This window comes from Leptidea sinapis, chromosome 16, assembly GCF_905404315.1.
Source record: "Leptidea sinapis chromosome 16, ilLepSina1.1, whole genome shotgun sequence".
Classification (NCBI taxonomy): domain Eukaryota; kingdom Metazoa; phylum Arthropoda; class Insecta; order Lepidoptera; family Pieridae; genus Leptidea; species Leptidea sinapis.
The window spans coordinates 13,318,878-13,337,874 of NC_066280.1; the positions used below are offsets into that span (position 1 = coordinate 13,318,878).

At 32.3% G+C, this 18,997-nt stretch overlaps 1 protein-coding gene and 1 long non-coding RNA gene across 3 annotated transcripts in view; one reads left to right on the forward strand and one right to left on the reverse strand.

Annotated features, from left to right (window-relative positions):
* LOC126968742 (uncharacterized) overlaps window positions 1–18,997 on the forward strand; it is a 57,701-nt gene that overhangs the window by 8,965 nt on the left and 29,739 nt on the right. The window lies entirely within an intron of this gene.
* Window positions 3,429–17,137, reverse strand: LOC126968769 (uncharacterized). Its single transcript, XR_007730273.1, has 3 exons — window positions 17,049–17,137; window positions 16,747–16,960; window positions 3,429–3,503 (listed from the first exon to the last, which is right to left on the reverse strand). It is a non-coding gene; the product is annotated as an uncharacterized LOC126968769 (long non-coding RNA).

Below are 18,997 nucleotides of genomic sequence, written 5' to 3' on the forward strand. Positions count from 1 at the left end.
GTAAAACTCATAGACTTACTATTTTGAATATAATTCAACTATAATAAAACACTACGTATAATAAAACAAAGTCCACCGCGTCTTTCTGTCTGTTCGCGATAAACTCAAAAACAACTGCACCGATTTTCATGTGTTTTCAGCAATGGACAGTGTGGTCTCGAACACTAGGAAGATTTTAGTATATCATTTGTTAAGTTTTTGTATACATTAACGATATTTTTTGGAGGTGTCGGAAATAAATAAACCGTCTGGGAGGTTTCAACGAAAACGCTGCTTAAACCCTTTGAGATATAACATAATAATGTATTGTGAAATCATAAAAATCTTAATGTGCCTTATTATTAAGATTTCTATCGGTGAAATTGTGTAATTTATAGGTCTACAGAAAAGTGCGCGACGGCATATGTCTATCTCTTAAAATCAAAATAAAAAATCAAGAAATATGTTTCTGTTTCATTTTTAATTTATTAACTTTGATAACACATTTCGGATGGCTTTAGACTACATTATCCCTGAATTCTCACATAATTTTATTATCATTGAAAAAAGCGATTGTATGATACTTGCAGTTACTGATACATTGACAGATGACGGCTTTAATCTTGTAAGAAACGGAGATAGCCTAAATCCACTACGTCAAAAGCAATTGTACGCTTTCAAACTTAGCCGGGTTATACATCGTCGCCATATATATATATATATAAATATAGTCGTCGTTTTATTTTAATTACTATTTCAAAATTATGCCAAATGACTGCACGTTTCATACTTAATTAAATTTAAATTTTCACTTAGGCAGTCCCACCTCTTATTACGTAGTATTTACTTTCTTTTTGGGTCATAAAAAATGACAGAAAAATGCTTGATTAATAAATTAAAACAATTTATTCCTTTTCAATGTCAATTTCAATTACTCACAATGACAGATGACATAACAGAAGAAATACATGACAACTTACAATGTCAAGTCAAGTTCAGAAGCATCTCAATTAAGTTGTTAATCAACAGCTTGAGGACTTTACGATGCGTAAAGTTATTAATGTTTACTTGCCAATATATTATTTAAGTAATTTCAATGATAAATGTTTAGTAGATATCAGTTGCATTTCTAACCCTTGGAATACTAGAAGGTGCCGAAGCACCGGAATAAAATGAAGTAGGTACTTAGCTTGTATTAAAGTCAGGCGGAAGGAAACTGGTTTCACTTTTACAGCTTAAGGCGAGGTTTTCCCAACACTTTAGGTAAAAATTGCGCGAACGTTAGATTCTATAGGTACGCATGGACACGGGCGTGGGCATGGCTGAGAACGAACCGAGCGATGCGGGTCAACGACCGCCGACCCAGAAGGACCGCGTAATAGTTTTTAAAACTTACAGTTGTGCTAGAGTACGGAATTACTGTGATAATATTTTTTATGCATTTTTGAAGTAAATCTTTTTTATTTCTATAAAAATATCACTATACGACAGGGGTGCTCAAGCTTGAACTGCTCGCGATCTACCTCAAAATTGTTACACTACGATTGATTGACTCTGAGAGGCTTCAAGTATGAGTGATGAAGGATTGTCGTCACGTGACAGTAGTTTCACGATGACATAGATATTAGTTTTGCTGCTCTAAAATATCAATGAAAAAACTCATAATTATTCAAAATTGAGCGAGCGAGCTTATTGGTTCTTATAAAACAAACGCGATCTTGTGTCTAGAGTTCTAAACTTAACTAAAGAGTGACTTTGGATGTTGAATCTGCATGACACTGCATGTCCTGAGCCATACTTTTCATAAGATAGTACGGAAATTACCGATTTTAGTAACCTAAAACAAAATCTGTGAACAGTTCTATATCGGATTTTTTTCTCTTACACTTACAGTTGTGCTAGAGTACGGAATTACTGTGATAATATTTTTTATGCATTTTTGAAGTAAATCTTTTTTATTTCTATAAAAATATCACTATACGACAGGGGTGCTCAAGCTTGAACTGCTCGCGATCTACCTCAAAATTGTTACACTACGATTGATTGACTCTGAGAGGCTTCAAGTATGAGTGATGAAGGATTGTCGTCACGTGACAGTAGTTTCACGATGACATAGATATTAGTTTTGCTGCTCTAAAATATCAATGAAAAAACTCATAATTATTCAAAATTGAGCGAGCGAGCTTATTGGTTCTTATAAAACAAACGCGATCTTGTGTCTAGAGTTCTAAACTTAACTAAAGAGTGACTTTGGATGTTGAATCTGCATGACACTGCATGTCCTGAGCCATACTTTTCATAAGATAGTACGGAAATTACCGATTTTAGTAACCTAAAACAAAATCTGTGAACAGTTCTATATCGGATTTTTTTCTCGAGATCGACTCAAAAAGCACTCGTGATTGACCTGTCGTTCGCGATCGACCGTTTGAGCACCCCTGCTCTACAAGATCATGTCATCATGCACCCAAACCTGTGTCTCAAGAAATTATTTATTAACTGTTCTAAACCGTATGTCCCACGTTCCACCACCATGATTGGTGGAGATATGCAACGTCAGGTTGTCACTTAAATTTATAACAAGAGTAAGGCAAGTACTGAAGCAAAACTGAAGTGGCAGTGGGCAGGCCACATAGTTCGACGAATAGATGGTCGGTGGGGCAGAAAAGTCTTCCAATGGCGACCACAAACTGGAAGACGCAGTGTTGGTAGACAAGATGGACCGACGATCTGGTGAAGATCGCCGGAATACGTTGGATGAGGGCAGCGAACGGTTGATCGTCCTGGAGATCTTTGGGGGATGATCATGATGAAGGCAAGTAGGTACTTTCCAAACATGAAACTAAGTTTATTTTATATACTATGAGGATTATAATTTGAAATCAAATACAGAAAGTATGAAATCAAATATAGAAATACAGCACGACTACATATCATTTTAACTAATAAAAATATGATGATGACTCTTGTAACCTTTCCCGTAAACCATGAATGCACAACCCACCAGCGCCAGCATGGGTTCCATGTTGTGCGAGTGTCACAACGAGAATTACCAGCTAGAACAAAGCCGCTACATTGTGAAGTAACATAACCGCACTGCGGATTAATATTAGGGCTTCCAATCTTTTAGACATTATTAATTGACCACATGGCCAGCCCTATCCTAAGAGTGTCTAGGACTGAATCTTAAATGGCAATACTCATGATATGATTGTAAATAAATCCTTATTCATTGGCAGTAGGTGCTAGATAGTGAAACGCAATGTAAACCAAGGACGCCCCGTGGCCCGTAGGCCTTGCGATGAGCGCTAATGACATTTACTTGTGTGTCCCACAAATTAAGCCATCTAAGGTAATTCTGGTATGGTAAATAAATGTGATGTTGTTTTTTACGCTATAGATAACCTTCCACGGCATATATATATATATATCTTATATTAAGATTAAGATTTTTTATATTTTTACATTTTATATTTCCACACAATAATATATTAATTCATAATAAATAAAGCACCAAGAATTATCTGAAACAAAATTTACACAATTATTACTTATTAGTATAATTACATATATTGCAATGTCATAAAACCATCTTACAGAGTGTTGTGAATTGCTTCAAGTTATTTTCTTTTTTTTTTATGATAATAAGGGACCAGACGAGCAGGACGTTCAGCTGATGGTAATTTATACGCCCTGCCCATTACAATGCAGTGCCGCTCAGGATTCTCAAAAAAAACAAAAAATTCTGCGGCATTTACAATTGCGCTCGTCACCTTAAGACATAAGATGTTAATTCTCATTTGCCCTGTAATTTCACTAGCTACGGCGCCCTTCAGACCGTAACACAGTAATGTTCACACATTACTGCTTCACGACAGAAATAGGCGCCGTTGTGGTATCCATAATCTAGCCGGCATCCTGTGCAAAGGAGCCTCCCACTGGTAATACATACAAGAACACGAGGTTCTCTGTTTATACTATACATTGGTTACAGTGGTTTATATAGAATCTTTTGTAGATTCGATTTGTGAGCACTATTTAGTAATATGTAAGTAGTTATGTGTATTAACACGAAGCACATCGTCATGCATACTAAAATGGCATTGCTTTCGGAGCGTCTTGTGCCGGTTCGTGTTTTTCCCTCAAATATTTGGAACGGGTTGGTCTGTGCGTCAACTCGTGAACAGGTGCTGCTTGTTGTGCCGGGTCGTCTGTTATAGCTAATAAATCATTGTATTTGTTACATGCCATCACTAATCATCATTTTCAGCGATGAATAAGCATCCTTACACAAACAATGAATTCAAGCTCTAAAGGTTGATGCACTACAATATAGGACAATCTATATTTATACAATTTATTCTTTAATACTTTTTATGGAAACTTTGATGTTTAAAACACTTTTAACTTTGAACACGAATCATATATAGGATGCAGCACCTGACAAAGTAATTTCTTTTGTATAGTACAGGCATTATAAAATAGTCAATTGATTGAAAAGAGGGGCCGTTGAGTTTCTTGTATGTTCTTCTCACGAGCTCTTTTTCCGAACATATGGTAGATTCAGTAAATAAATATTTATAATGACGATTCAAAAGCGCTTTGGTTAAGCGCTTATTACGTTTCACTGAATTTAGTTGTCTAAATTCAGAAGCAACTTACAAATTAGAAGCTACTGATCACACTGTTCTAAATTAAGTGACTGAATCAGTTCCCACTTAATGCGAAGAGTAAGCAGAAAACACGCAAACAAGGTGTTTGTGTGTGGACAAGTTTTGTGTAAAAACACCTTGTTTCCTGTTACGCATACCCTTTAGTCTTACTTGTAGGTTGCTAATACTTGCTGTTAGTTAAACTTAACACTCCAGAGGTATTATGAACTACCACTTTTGTTTGCAGTTAAACAAGTTTTTTCTCGGCATGATGCATTTGTTTAGTATACTGCTCTCATAAAAGTTGTTCTTATAGCTTTTACTTTTTTGTGTTGGTACATTTATTAAGATTAGTAATCAATAATGAAGATTGTAAGCAATTAAACTGTTTGCGCCTGTAAAAATGTTAAATTTTCGACGCAAGAATTTTGAAAATATTGGCTTTGTTACATAGGAGCCGTGAAATCATATCGCTCAAGGTCGCCGGCATTTAGTGTCGCCTTAAAGCGCGGCGAAATCGGACGAGTCGTAGTAGGAGTACTAGGATGACACCAGTACTAGGATGACACCAGACACCACAAAATTGCCCTATTTCTAATTAGGCTTCTAAATGATTCAGTCAGTTAGAAACCATACTTATTTCTAAATTCAGAATGCGATTAAACATGTCTAAATTCAGTAACCACTTAAAGCAAGTGTATTAATTATATTTGTCTTTGACATTTTATGTTGCCCCAGCATGTTTAGTGAAAGATAATTTCTTATTATTATATTAAAACTAGCTGACCCAGCAAACGTTGTATTGCTGTATAAAGTAATAAAAAAAAATTTGGGGTGTCAAAAGTAGATGCAACCGATTCTCAGACCTACCGAATTTATCGTGCTACAATTATTGTAAGTATTGATCCATTGCCATCTTGCAACCCTATAGCGGATTTGTGGATGGAACAGAATAATATAAAAATCGCGATATACAAATAGGGGTTGATCGTAGACGGATGAAAATTTAGGGTTGTATGTATTTTTTATGCTGTATCATAAAAAAAAAATTACGTCCAAAAAATAAACAAAAATTAGGGATAATAAGATTGTAGCACAGCACTATAATTTACACAAAGTGTAAAAGTGAAAAATCAATTACTTAACGTTAACAAATGCAGTTATGAGAAAATGCCAGTCTTCAAGTCTTTAGTACTAGGAACTACTCAGGTCTGATTGATTAAAAAGTGATAAGAAACAGACATCCATATTAACTGTATATCTCGTAAATGTAGCCAGTGCCGAATAAGCCACGTAGCAATATTAGCAATTGAAACGGGCCCCGGATATTTAAGCCCATTCATGTTTGCCTGAGCATAATTTTTTTAGTGATACTTATTAAGATGTGGTATTTTTTAATGACAGTCGAGACGAGCAGGACTTTCAGCTGATAGTAATTGATATGCTCTGCCCATTACAACACAGTGCCACTCAGGATTCTTGTAATAATAATAATAATAATAATAATAATAATAATAATAATAATAATAATAATAATAATAATAATAATAATAATAATAATAATAATAATAATAATAATAATAATAATAATAATAATAATAATAATAATAATAATAATAATAATAATAATAATAATAATAATAATAATAATAATAATAATAATAATAATAATAATAATAATAATAATAATAATAATAATAATAATAATAATAATAATAATAATAATAATAATAATAATAATAATAATAATAATAATAATAATAATAATAATAATAATAATAATAATAATAATAATAATAATAATAATAATAATAATAATAATAATAATAATAATAATAATAATAATAATAATAATAATAATAATAATAATAATAATAATAATAATAATAATAATAATAATAATAATAATAATAATAATAATAATAATAATAATAATAATAATAATAATAATAATAATAATAATAATAATAATAATAATAATAATAATAATAATAATAATAATAATAATAATAATAATAATAATAATAATAATAATAATAATAATAATAATAATAATAATAATAATAATAATAATAATAATAATAATAATAATAATAATAATAATAATAATAATAATAATAATAATAATAATAATAATAATAATAATAATAATAATAATAATAATAATAATAATAATAATAATAATAATAATAATAATAATAATAATAATAATAATAATAATAATAATAATAATAATAATAATAATAATAATAATAATAATAATAATAATAATAATAATAATAATAATAATAATAATAATAATAATAATAATAATAATAATAATAATAATAATAATAATAATAATAATAATAATAATAATAATAATAATAATAATAATAATAATAATAATAATAATAATAATAATAATAATAATAATAATAATAATAATAATAATAATAATAATAATAATAATAATAATAATAATAATAATAATAATAATAATAATAATAATAATAATAATAATAATAATAATAATAATAATAATAATAATAATAATAATAATAATAATAATAATAATAATAATAATAATAATAATAATAATAATAATAATAATAATAATAATAATAATAATAATAATAATAATAATAATAATAATAATAATAATAATAATAATAATAATAATAATAATAATAATAATAATAATAATAATAATAATAATAATAATAATAATAATAATAATAATAATAATAATAATAATAATAATAATAATAATAATAATAATAATAATAATAATAATAATAATAATAATAATAATAATAATAATAATAATAATAATAATAATAATAATAATAATAATAATAATAATAATAATAATAATAATAATAATAATAATAATAATAATAATAATAATAATAATAATAATAATAATAATAATAATAATAATAATAATAATAATAATAATAATAATAATAATAATAATAATAATAATAATAATAATAATAATAATAATATAGCCTTTATTCAGATCCTTAATAACATAGAGAACTAACAATACTCAAACATAAAACATTAGAAACAAAATAACTTATTCTAGTATTTGTATTTTTTTTATTTTTTGTGAATCTGTTTGCCAATCGGCAAAGGCCTCCTCCAACCGTTTCCATTCGTGTCTTTCTTGAACCACTCTGTTCCAAGTTACTCCTGCCACTTCCCTGATATCGTCCTCCCATCTTTTCTGTGTCTACCTCTTTTCCTTTTCCCTTCCCTGGGATACCATCTTGTCACTTTCTTACTCCATTTGTCATGTACTCTTACCATGTGCCCAGCCCATCTCCATTTGAGTCTTCTAATTTTGGATTTGACGTCAATGACTTTTGTTTTACTTCTGATGACGCGGTTTTTTAGTCTGTCTGATCTTTTCACGTTCAGAATACTTCTCTCCATAGCATATTGGCAAGTTGCGAGTTTGATAATCATTTCATGAGTTAAAGTCCATGATTGACAGCCATACATCAGAACGGGTAAAATACAGGTGTTATACAATTTGCTCTTGATATTAATATTAAGTTTTTCGTCTTTCATAACCTCTCTCAAACTCCAATATCTTCTCCAGCTGTTCGTAATTCTTCTCTTTACTTCCTCGCGCATAGGTTCTTTTTGAGTTATGAGCTGTCCCAGATATATGAATTCATCAGTATAGTTGATTTCAGTATTTCCTAATTGTATCATGTCTTTTTTCCCATTTGTCATCACTCTAGTTTTGTCTGGATTGAGTTTTAACCCTATTTTTTCACTTTCTGTTGCAAGTTCTTCTATCATAGTTTTCATATCTTCGGATGTTTTAGCGAATAGCACTATGTCATCAGCGAATCTCAAATGCGTTAATGATTCGCCATCTATATTGATCCCGAAATTTTGCCAATTGATTCGTCTGAAAATTGATTCTAAAACAGCTGCCTAATATATATAGTTAAATATATTAGATAGAAATAAATTATTAAATATATAGTTAAATATTTGTTGTGAAAAGGAAATCAAAGTTTTTTAAAATCCCGCTTGGCTTTACCCCGTTTTTCGAAAATCTAGTTTTCATCAGATCTCGACTTCTTAAGGCTCGAACAGCTCAAAACCATAGAACAGCTAACACTTTGAGCTCGAGGAACTCAACATCGTCTTATGTACAAATTGAAGTGTTTTGGTATGGAATGAGCGGGAAGTTGCAGGTATGGCCTTTAGAGTCAACCGTTTTCCTAGTTTTTTGTTATATAATCATAAAACATGTAACTGCATTGTGCGTTAGTTTAATTAATATAAAACAGCATTTTAAATAGATAACAGCTGCATTATATGTTGAGAAGAATCAGCAAGGAACTCCACATTTTCTCTTTACTTTTTTCTTGAAGTTATAAGTTTTATAAGGTGTAAAGCTAACTATTTCCAATATGTCAAAACACAGTCTACAAGTTGCCTAAGATTAAATATAATAGATACATAGTACCTACTAGAAGTAGCAGTTCTCATCTTCCTTACCTTCTCATATTGGAGCATTAAAGTAATTGAAGACTTCCTCATCTATACTTCGTTTGCGACGTTCTCCATCTTCGATTGCTTCCGATTCTTCTTTATATTCCTCCTGGCTTGCTTCAGGTTCCTCCACTTCATCCTTTTCCTTCATTTCATCTTAATTATCTCCCGCAGCTTCTTCTTCTTCCTCTCCACCTGTTTCTTCTTCTTGTTCTTTGTTCTGAGGGCTTGGCCTTTGTAAGCTCTAATAATTTAATTAAGTCTTTAATATTTGTACTTTTGTATTGAACAACTTGTGCCTTGGAAACAATATATATAATGGCAATACTCACCATATTTACAAGCAATACGGACACGAAAAGTACACAAAAATATCTAAACATTGTGTTATATTGTGAATACAAGAAATGAATGTTCGAATTTTCAGTCAAATCTATAATAATAGTTTCATGTAGCGGTTAGGTGTAAGTGCAAGTCTTAAGAAAAATTTCGAACTTTAAAATTGTTTAAAATAAAACGAAATACTAGTTAGTCGACAAAAGAGATATAGCGGTTAAAAAAACAGTTCCATTAACGAGGAAGATTACACGCTTTTTCAAACATACTCATGATAAGTTTGGTTACAGTGTCCGCATTATGTGGGTATCCGCACGTTTACAAATCTATTAGCATATATAGAACCATCATATACCAGCTGATATTTCTTGTCCATCCTCGAGAACATGAAAGTTCGAGGTGCTGTCAGAAACAGCCCATGCTTACTTAAGCATGAGAGACGATTGGTCTCTCGTATCACTCGACACCGGAAAGTCTCCACTGGTTATTTCGCTGTGTTACGGCTCCATTCCTAAATTTTTGCAATTTTGACCATTGGATGCATGGATTAAAAACTCCCTCCATCGCTTTAGTGAGTGTCTACAACTGGATTTATCACGGGGAGTGTTCCGAACAGCTTGTAGATCACGCAACAAACTATGTGGCCTTCCTCCACACAGTTTCCAAGGAACTTCCTGTCGCGGTTCTTCCAGGATGATACGAGATGAGTGCTCTCAAAAAAGTGTATGCACCTAAAGAACTGGCAACATACTTGTGACTGCTCTGGTGTTACAAGAGAGTGTGGGCGGCAGTTATCACGTAACGTCGTTAGTCCTCCTTTTCCATAAAATATAAACAACAGAGTATCTTCCAAAGAATCTTCTAAAGCATTGGTACTCGAACTTTAAATACAAAATATATTGGAATTTTGTAAATTTACTATTTCCGTCTAACAGTAGCAATTAATGTTGTTTTGTACATACTTTACCTTCAAACGATCACCTGATTAAATAATGAATATTCAAACGTCCACATATACAAAAGGACAAATTGTTCATTTACAATAATAAATATGTACTAAATGTTTTCTTTGTAAATAGAAAATCTATTTAACTATAGGCGTCTAAAATACATATGGTGATTGTTTAAGAGGCTTAGTTCCTATTCAATTGTAGTCTATAAAACCTTAAAAATAGCAGCAAAGAAAATGTGTTGTAGCCATTAGTAATTTAATTTATAAAATCCCTTTTTATATATTCTGGTGATTCTTGTAAATAATATTAGAAAGTGAAAGAGATTTTTCTTCTTTAATAAAATAGAAAACCTTAATTGGAATGAAATTACATTAAAGATAAAGTATTACTTAGATCAAAGATAATTTAAACAGTTTTTTTTTTAAATTAATTGGCTCCGTTGACTGAATGTCGACGATTCGGCCAACGTCAAGGTGGAAAGATTTTTTATTTTAATTTAGCTGATTGAAATATGTAAAGAGCTGATTTAAAAGGAAATGATCGGTTGAAATAGCTGTGGTTTTTTTTGTGAACTGAAGAATAGGCAACAAAAGTTAGTACGGTTCGTAATAAACACTCAAAATATTAACTACTTTGTTAGTATCTAAGTCTAAGGGAGAAATGTGTGAATGTAAGTGGGAATATGTGCCTAATAGAAGCATAGAAAGTATGGAGGATAGAAATTACAATTTAATATTATTGCGGGACATAAATTTGTAAAGAATCTTTATGAAAGGGGAATGGCATAAAGTAAGAAGAAGAAGGGATGTTGATGGGGCGAGGGATATCCTTCGGTAGATGGTCATATAAAGGAATTGACAATTTAGGGCAATATAAAAAAAATATGTTCGAGAGTACCTTCCTCAAGGCCACATTCACATATAGAATGGTCCCTTACCCGCATCTTGGCCAAAAATACTGGGGAACAGACAAATCCCAAGCGAAGTCGTATGCTGACAGAAGTAAAAAGTTCATTTTGTTTTTTTTTTTTTGAGGGAAGAACCAGGGCTTATAGGGGATAAAGGGTTGAATAGAACCAAAGAATTTACCTTTAGTTTGTTTTGTGGTTTGCCATAAAGCATTCCATGAATCAACCAGAAAGGGTTTAGACATAGCGCGTAGATCTCGAGGAAAACAGTAATTAAATTTAATGTTCCAGACTGAATCGCGTCTTTAGCGCACGAGTCTGTAATTTCATTACCAGTTATCCCTAGATGGCTAGGTATCCAAGCTAATGCAACTTCTATTCCCATTATGTGACATCTGTACAGGGATGCCTTTGTTCTTAAATTAATTGTGAAGTTGTTTGAAGATTTGAAAGGATTTTTTGTTAGGTCCAACAAGCAGCTTAATGAGTCAGTTGTAATCCTTGTTGATCATATGTGATTCAACATATGACACCGCCTCTGACAGGGCAATTGATCCGTGTACAACGTCACCCAATCAGACCAATCAGAAGATTTTGCTTTCAATGATTCACAAAGTAAGTATCGGAATACTGGATCGCGAAATCTCGAGCGATTGTCGATTCCTAAAAAGTAAAATAAGCTTTGAAGAAGCTGGGCGTCATAAATAGAGCACGGCAATACTTTAAGCCGGCCCACATTCTAGCGCTCTGCAAAGCGCAGGTACGCCCTCATATAGAGTATTACTGTCATCTCTAGTCCGGCACACCCTCGGTATCAGCTCGAACAATTTGACTGCGTGCAACGTAGAGTTGCTACAATTGTCGGGGATAACTTGGAGTTGCATAGCGACGTTGCTTCATTGTGTTTCTTCTACCGCATGTATGTTCTAAAGAGCTGTTTGACCTGATTTCTACCGGTAAAATCCATCTTCGCACGACAAATTAGAATTTCATCCCCATCATCTGGAAGTAGTTTTCTTCCACGTTCAACCAAGCTGCGGAATGAACTACCTTGTGCGGTATTTCCAGGACAATACGGCATTACCTAGGGTACCTTCAAAAAATGCACGTAAACCTTTCTAAAAGGCCGGCAACTCTCCTGTTATTCCTCTGATGTTGGAAGAGAATGTAGGCGGCGGTGATCACTTAACATCAGGTGACCCGTACGCTCGTTTGTCCTCCCCTTCCAAAAAATGTATATCCAGCACTCAATTTACAGCCCTTTCATTTGTTGTTACCTTCCCCGTCATATAATTCAATTAATATATAATTATTTCTAAAGCCTCCTCTCCACTATCGGCAATGATAGTTACTTGTATGATCGTCTGTCATCGGCAAGTGAATCATCGTGTAAGCATTCACACGATCGTCTGTCATCATTTATTGAGCGGCAGTCCTTCAAGATGGACATAATAGATTTCATGATTTAATAATATTGGTGAGCGATTATAAACCTCATAGTAATAAATATCTGAGTACATATATTCTACCTACCTTTGTGTTTGGTATCGATATTTATGTTTGGGATTCCATGTTTCTGTGTAGTTCTGATAAAGTTCTATGATTTTAAATGTATCTTCATTTCACCACCCAGTAGTCATTGTATCGTACTCGCGCTATGTAAATAAAAGGAAAACTAAACAACGCCGCGACGACGATGCAAAGTACGAACAGCCAACTCACTATCAGTGTCCAGCAGTGAATGAATGACCGGCGATAGTGTGTGCACGCGCACGCAACTACACGCGAATACCCTTTGATGCGTGCCGGAAGAACCGACCACCAAGCAGTAATTATTACTAAACGCTATCAAATGCAGTTATGAGAAAATGGTAGTCTTCTATATCGCGTAGGTTTTTAGGATTAGGAACAACTCAGGTGTGGTGGATTAAAAAGTGAAATATAAAAAAATTACATAAAATCCAAAACAAATGACAACTATATAACTATTAAATTTCACATGGTAATATCGTTTATCTACACCCATGCTTTAAATCCTCTATTAAAGAGTCGGAAACAGTAAGCTTATTACCAACATTAAAACACCCAATATCGTAATAACCATTACATCATCCAAACGAGTGTTGTATTGTTGTACTGAATTTCATAACAGCACTCCTTTGTTTTTTTTTCGATCCCTTCATATGCAAAGAATTTCAACAAACAGCCACATTCTTATTGCTCGATGCGTGGTATCTGTATGTAAAAAAATGTAGGTTATTCGAAACCCCGATTCAAGTTTTGACAACACATTGCGGGATATTTTAAACGCTGCAAAAGAACATAATATTCAAGTGAATTTTAATGATTACACTATAGAAAATGTAAATTTTTTACTACAATAAATAATTCTTTCATGTATAGGGGAAAGTGGGGGAACACTTAACTTCAAACGCCCAAAAAGAATAGAAAAAAGTCAATGAGATAATCAACTTTTACTGCAACCTAAACTTTGCTTATTTATCTACTTATGAGTAACAAAAAATTTTTTAAAAATCAACGGGTTATTAGAAATTTGAATGGAAACAAAAAATATTGTCATTCCTTTTTACCCGATACCCTATGGGGTAATTGAGAACATCCCGCGGGGTAAATGGGAACGGTATGGGGTAATTAGGAACGCACATTAAAATCTTTATAAATACACTACGGTTGTTTTGGTTGACACATATTACACACGTAACCTTCACTAGTATCGCCAGCAGTGCATTTTTCACGTGCCAAGAGTTTACAGATGGCGCATAGGATCCAATCCTCTGTCGGTAGGGATTCATACTTTTCATTGCACACTAAACAATAAAAATCTTCGTTTTTATTTTCTTGTAAAGCCTTCTTCAAAAATCTTACTGCATTACCCTTGACTTGTGGCTGAATTTGTATTGTTTAAAGTTTTTTTTTGGTTCTTAATTCGGAATTTTGTAGATTTAGATTTTCTCGCACTTTGTCTTTTCTTTTTTTCCTCGAGTTGATTTTATATTGGTGTGCTGATTAATAATGTCTCTTACTACGTTGCATAGAAGTTGTTGAAACATTTACACAAAATCAACAAGCAGCATTAGGGGTAAGTAATTAAGAAGATTAGGGATAAATAGGATCGTTCCCAATTACCCACCTTACACCATTCCCAATTGCCCCAAGTATGATATATAAATGTAAATGAACACCATCTTGAATTGTATTTTTGTTGAATTTCAAATTGCGTAAGGTTTGAAAACAGATATTACGTGCATGGTAGTAACAGTAAATGGTGCCTTTGTTTTAAAAATGGAAGAGTTAAATCTAATATAACACACGTTAAAAATTATAACAGAAACGCTAAAAATATTGTTCGACTCACAGTGACAGCGCGCGTGCTGTCATTTAGTCTCACTGTTGCGTACGCACTGAAGGGCGCTGGATACGTCCGTTAAACAAATCCGGGATGATCTTGTACCTAGGGAACTATTACTTATCTAACTGTTCCCAATTACCCGCCGTTCTCAATTCCCCCACTCTACCCTACTTAGTTTATTTGTATATAATCAGTAATGGATGATATTAGGTTACTACTAGAATTGGCTAGGATTCATATTCTGGGTGTGGATAAAGTCTTGTATGCAACTGTTGATAATTTGGTATTAAAACACTCATGTGATACTATTATCACCCATAAACTAAACTAACTAAATGATAAGCCCACATTCGTGTTTTAATACCCCTTATTACACAACAGTTGCATAAATAACTATTATGTAATCTTCAATACTGTAAAAAGCTTTTGACATGAGTCTGGGTTTAATAAAATAATTAAATTTATTTATCCCGCCCGCTTCGCTGGGCGAATTTTAAAAGGAAATAAATTAAACAATAAAAAATAAGTAGCCATAAACCATCTAGGATAAATTTCGCATCGAATAGTGGTAGTTTTAGGACGATATGATCAGTGGTTTAGGCATAAAACAGCCTCAAACAAAGAACACTTTCAAAATATATACTTAGATAGATATAGATTCCAAAATACATTCAGATAAAGATTATTATAATATATAGTTGATAAAACAACAGGCATTTACTTCTTATCTTTTATTTATTTTTTAATCTAATAATAAGTGAAGTCTTATATAACTTAAAGACCATAATCACATTTAAATTGCTATTTTATTTTATTTTATTTTATATTACGTTATTAGTTAATAGTTAGTAAGAATAAGTTTGTAAGTAGTAGTTACTTGTCACAGCAGCAAATATGAATGTTGTGTACATCTGTAATTACCAATAATCACATCACTTACATCAGTAATTTAATTTCTTGTAATACTATATTATGTAATTGTTATATATATGTGTGTACTATTGATATATCGTTAAGATTAAAGAAATAACAAAATTAATTATGGCTCCAAAAAAAAACGGAGTCTATAAAAACATTTACAAGTTACAAGAAGATTAATAACAATAGTTAATTGAGTAACTTTGTATCATTTCAACATGCTATCACAATTTTTTCAGTGGCCTATGTAATAGACTCCGTCCACTGAAACATTCATTATTAAAAGGAAATCATAGATTTTTAGTTTCCCGCTTGGAAATTAAAAAAAACCGAGAAGTTATTCGTTTTACCCCCTTTTTTCGAAAATAGAGATTTCATCAAATCTCGACTTTTTAAGGTCCTAGGAAGTTTAGCTGACTATTCTCACCATTGTGTCCGTATGTATGTAAACCTCTTATAAGTTTCGACCGATTTCATCGAGGTTGGCGACATTCGAAAGGGCTTGACCAAACTTAGATTTTGAATACAATTCGGACCGATTCAGACCCGTGGATTTTGAGAAATCTCAAAACAACTACGAAAAACAACTGTTTTTTTTTAATAGTTTTTAAACGGCTTTACCGATCGATTGAAAACTACGTGAAAACCGGTTTATTAATTCAAAAGTAATTGCGGTTTCAGAATTTATAGAATAGGGTTTTATTTTATCAGACTTTTGAGCTCGAACAGCTCAAAACCATAGCACAGCTAACACTTTGAGCTCGAAGAAATCAACATCGTTTTATGTACAATTTGTAGTATTTAGGTATGGAATTAGCGGGAAGTTGCAGGGCCTTTATAGTCAACCGTTTTCCTTATTTTTTGTTATATAATCCATAAAACATGTAAGTGCATTGTGCGTCGGTACTATAAAATAGCATTTTAAATGGATAACAGCTGCATTCTATTTTGAGAAGAATCAGCAAGGAACACCACATTTTCTCTTTACTTTTTTCTTGAAGTTATAAGTTTTATAAGGTGTAAAGCTAACTATTTCCAATATGTCAAAACACAGTCTACAAGTTGCCTAAGATTAAATATAATAGATACATAGTACCTACTAGAAGTAGCAGTTCTCATCTTCCTTACCTTCTCATATTGGAGCATTAAAGTAATTGAAGACTTCCTCATCTATACTTCGTTTGCGACGTTCTCCACCTTCACTTGGTTCCGTTTCTTCATTATTTTCCTCGTCGCCTGCTGCACTTTCCTCTCCGTCATTTTCTCCCGCAGCTTCTTCTTCCTCCGCTCCACCTGCTTTTTCTTCTTGTTCTTCTTTCTGAGGGCTTGGTCTTTGTAAGCTCTAATAATTTAATTAAGTATGTAATATTTGTACTTGTGTTTTGAACAATTTGTGCCGTGGAAACAATATATATAATGGCAATACTCACCATATTTACAAGCAATACGGACACGAAAAGTACACAAAAATATCTAAACATTGTGTTATATTGTGAATACAAGAAATGTATGTTCGAATTTTCAGCCAAATCTTCAATTTATAATAGTTTCATGTAGCGGTTAGGTGTAAGTGCAAGTCTTAAGAAAAAATTTCGAACTTTAAAATTGTTTAAAATAAAACGAAATACTAGTTAGTCGACAAAAGAGATATAGCGGTTAAAAAAACAGTTCCCTTAACGAGGAAGATTACACGCTTTTTCAAACATACTCATGATAAGTTTGGTTAGAGTGTCCGCATTATGTGGGTATCCGCTCGTTTACAAATCTATAAGAATATATAGAACCATCATATACCAGCTGATATTTCTTGTCCATCCTCGAGAACATGAAAGTTCGAGGTGCTGTCAGAAACAGCCCATGCTTACTTAAGCATGAGAGACGATTGGTCTCTCGTATCACTCGACACCGGAAAGTCTCCACTGGTTATTTCGCTGTGTTACGGCTCCATTTCTAAATTTTTGCAATTTTGACCAGTGCGAAAAAAAACTTGAGTCTTCTATCTTGAGCAGGTCGTAAAATGGAGTAAAATGGACTTGGTTCAGCGTACCTTCTAGAAGTTTTAATTTTCGCGTTTATATGTATTTATATATATAGTATAAGGGGCAAGACAACTTATTTAATAGTGTCAATATTATTATTATTATCATTTCGAGAGTTTTACCGTATTGTATTACAGTATCAGCTCCAACTCTTTGAGCTCGTGCAACGCAGAGCTGCTCGAATCTTCGGAGATTAAAAACTCCCTCCATCGCTTTATTGAGTGTCTACAACTGATTTTATCACGGGGAGTGTTCCGAATAGCTTGTAGATCACGCAAAAAACTATGTGGCCTTCCTCCACACAGTTTTCAAGGAACTTCCTGTTGCTGTTCTTCCTAGATGATACGAGATGGTTAATCTTAAACAAGTGCATACACCTAAAGAACTGGCAACACACTTGTGACTGCTCTGGTGTTACAAGAGAGTGTGGGCGGCAGTTATCACGTAACGTCGTTTGTCCTCCTATTCCATAAAATATAAACTACAGAATATCTTCCAAAGAATCTAAAGCATTGGTACTCGAACTTTAAATAAAAAATATATGGGAATTTTGTAAATTTCCTATTTCCGTCTAACAGTAGCAATTCATGTTGTTTTGTATATACTTTACCTTCAAACGATCACCTGATTAAATAATGAATATTCAAACGTCCACATATACAAAAGGACAAAGTGTTCACTTACAATAATAAATATGTACTAATGTTTTCTTTGTAAATAGAAAATCTATTTTACTAAAGGCGTCTAAAATAAATATGGTGATTGTTTAAGAGGCTTAGTTCCTATTCAATTGTAGTCAATAAAACCTTAAAAATATCAGCAAAGAAAATGTGTTGTATCGATTAGTAATTTAATTTCTAATATCCCTTTTTATATATTCTGGTGATTCTTGTAAATAATATTAGAAGGTGAAAGAAAAAAAAAGTTTTTTTGAAATTAAATGAAATGACATTAAAGATAAAGTAATGCTTAGTTCAAAGAGAATTTAAACAGCTTAGTTTAACAAGATTTAATTTTTTTCTAATGACAATTTCTGGTGTCTGTCATTAAAAAAAAATCAATTCAATATTGTTAAATTGACTTGATTCCACCTTCGCACGTCACGCCACAAATTAGGATATCATCCCCACCATCTGGATGTGTGGCGGTCCTCCACAGTGCGGTTTTCAAGGAGCTTTCTTCCTCGTACTACTAAGCTGTGGAATGGGCTTCCTTGTGCGGTGTTTCGCGTACACCTTCCTTAAAGGCGGGCAACGCTCTTGTGATTCCTCTGGTGTTGCAAGAGAATGTGGGCGGCGGTGATCACTTAACACCAGGTGACCCGTACGCTCGTTTGTCCT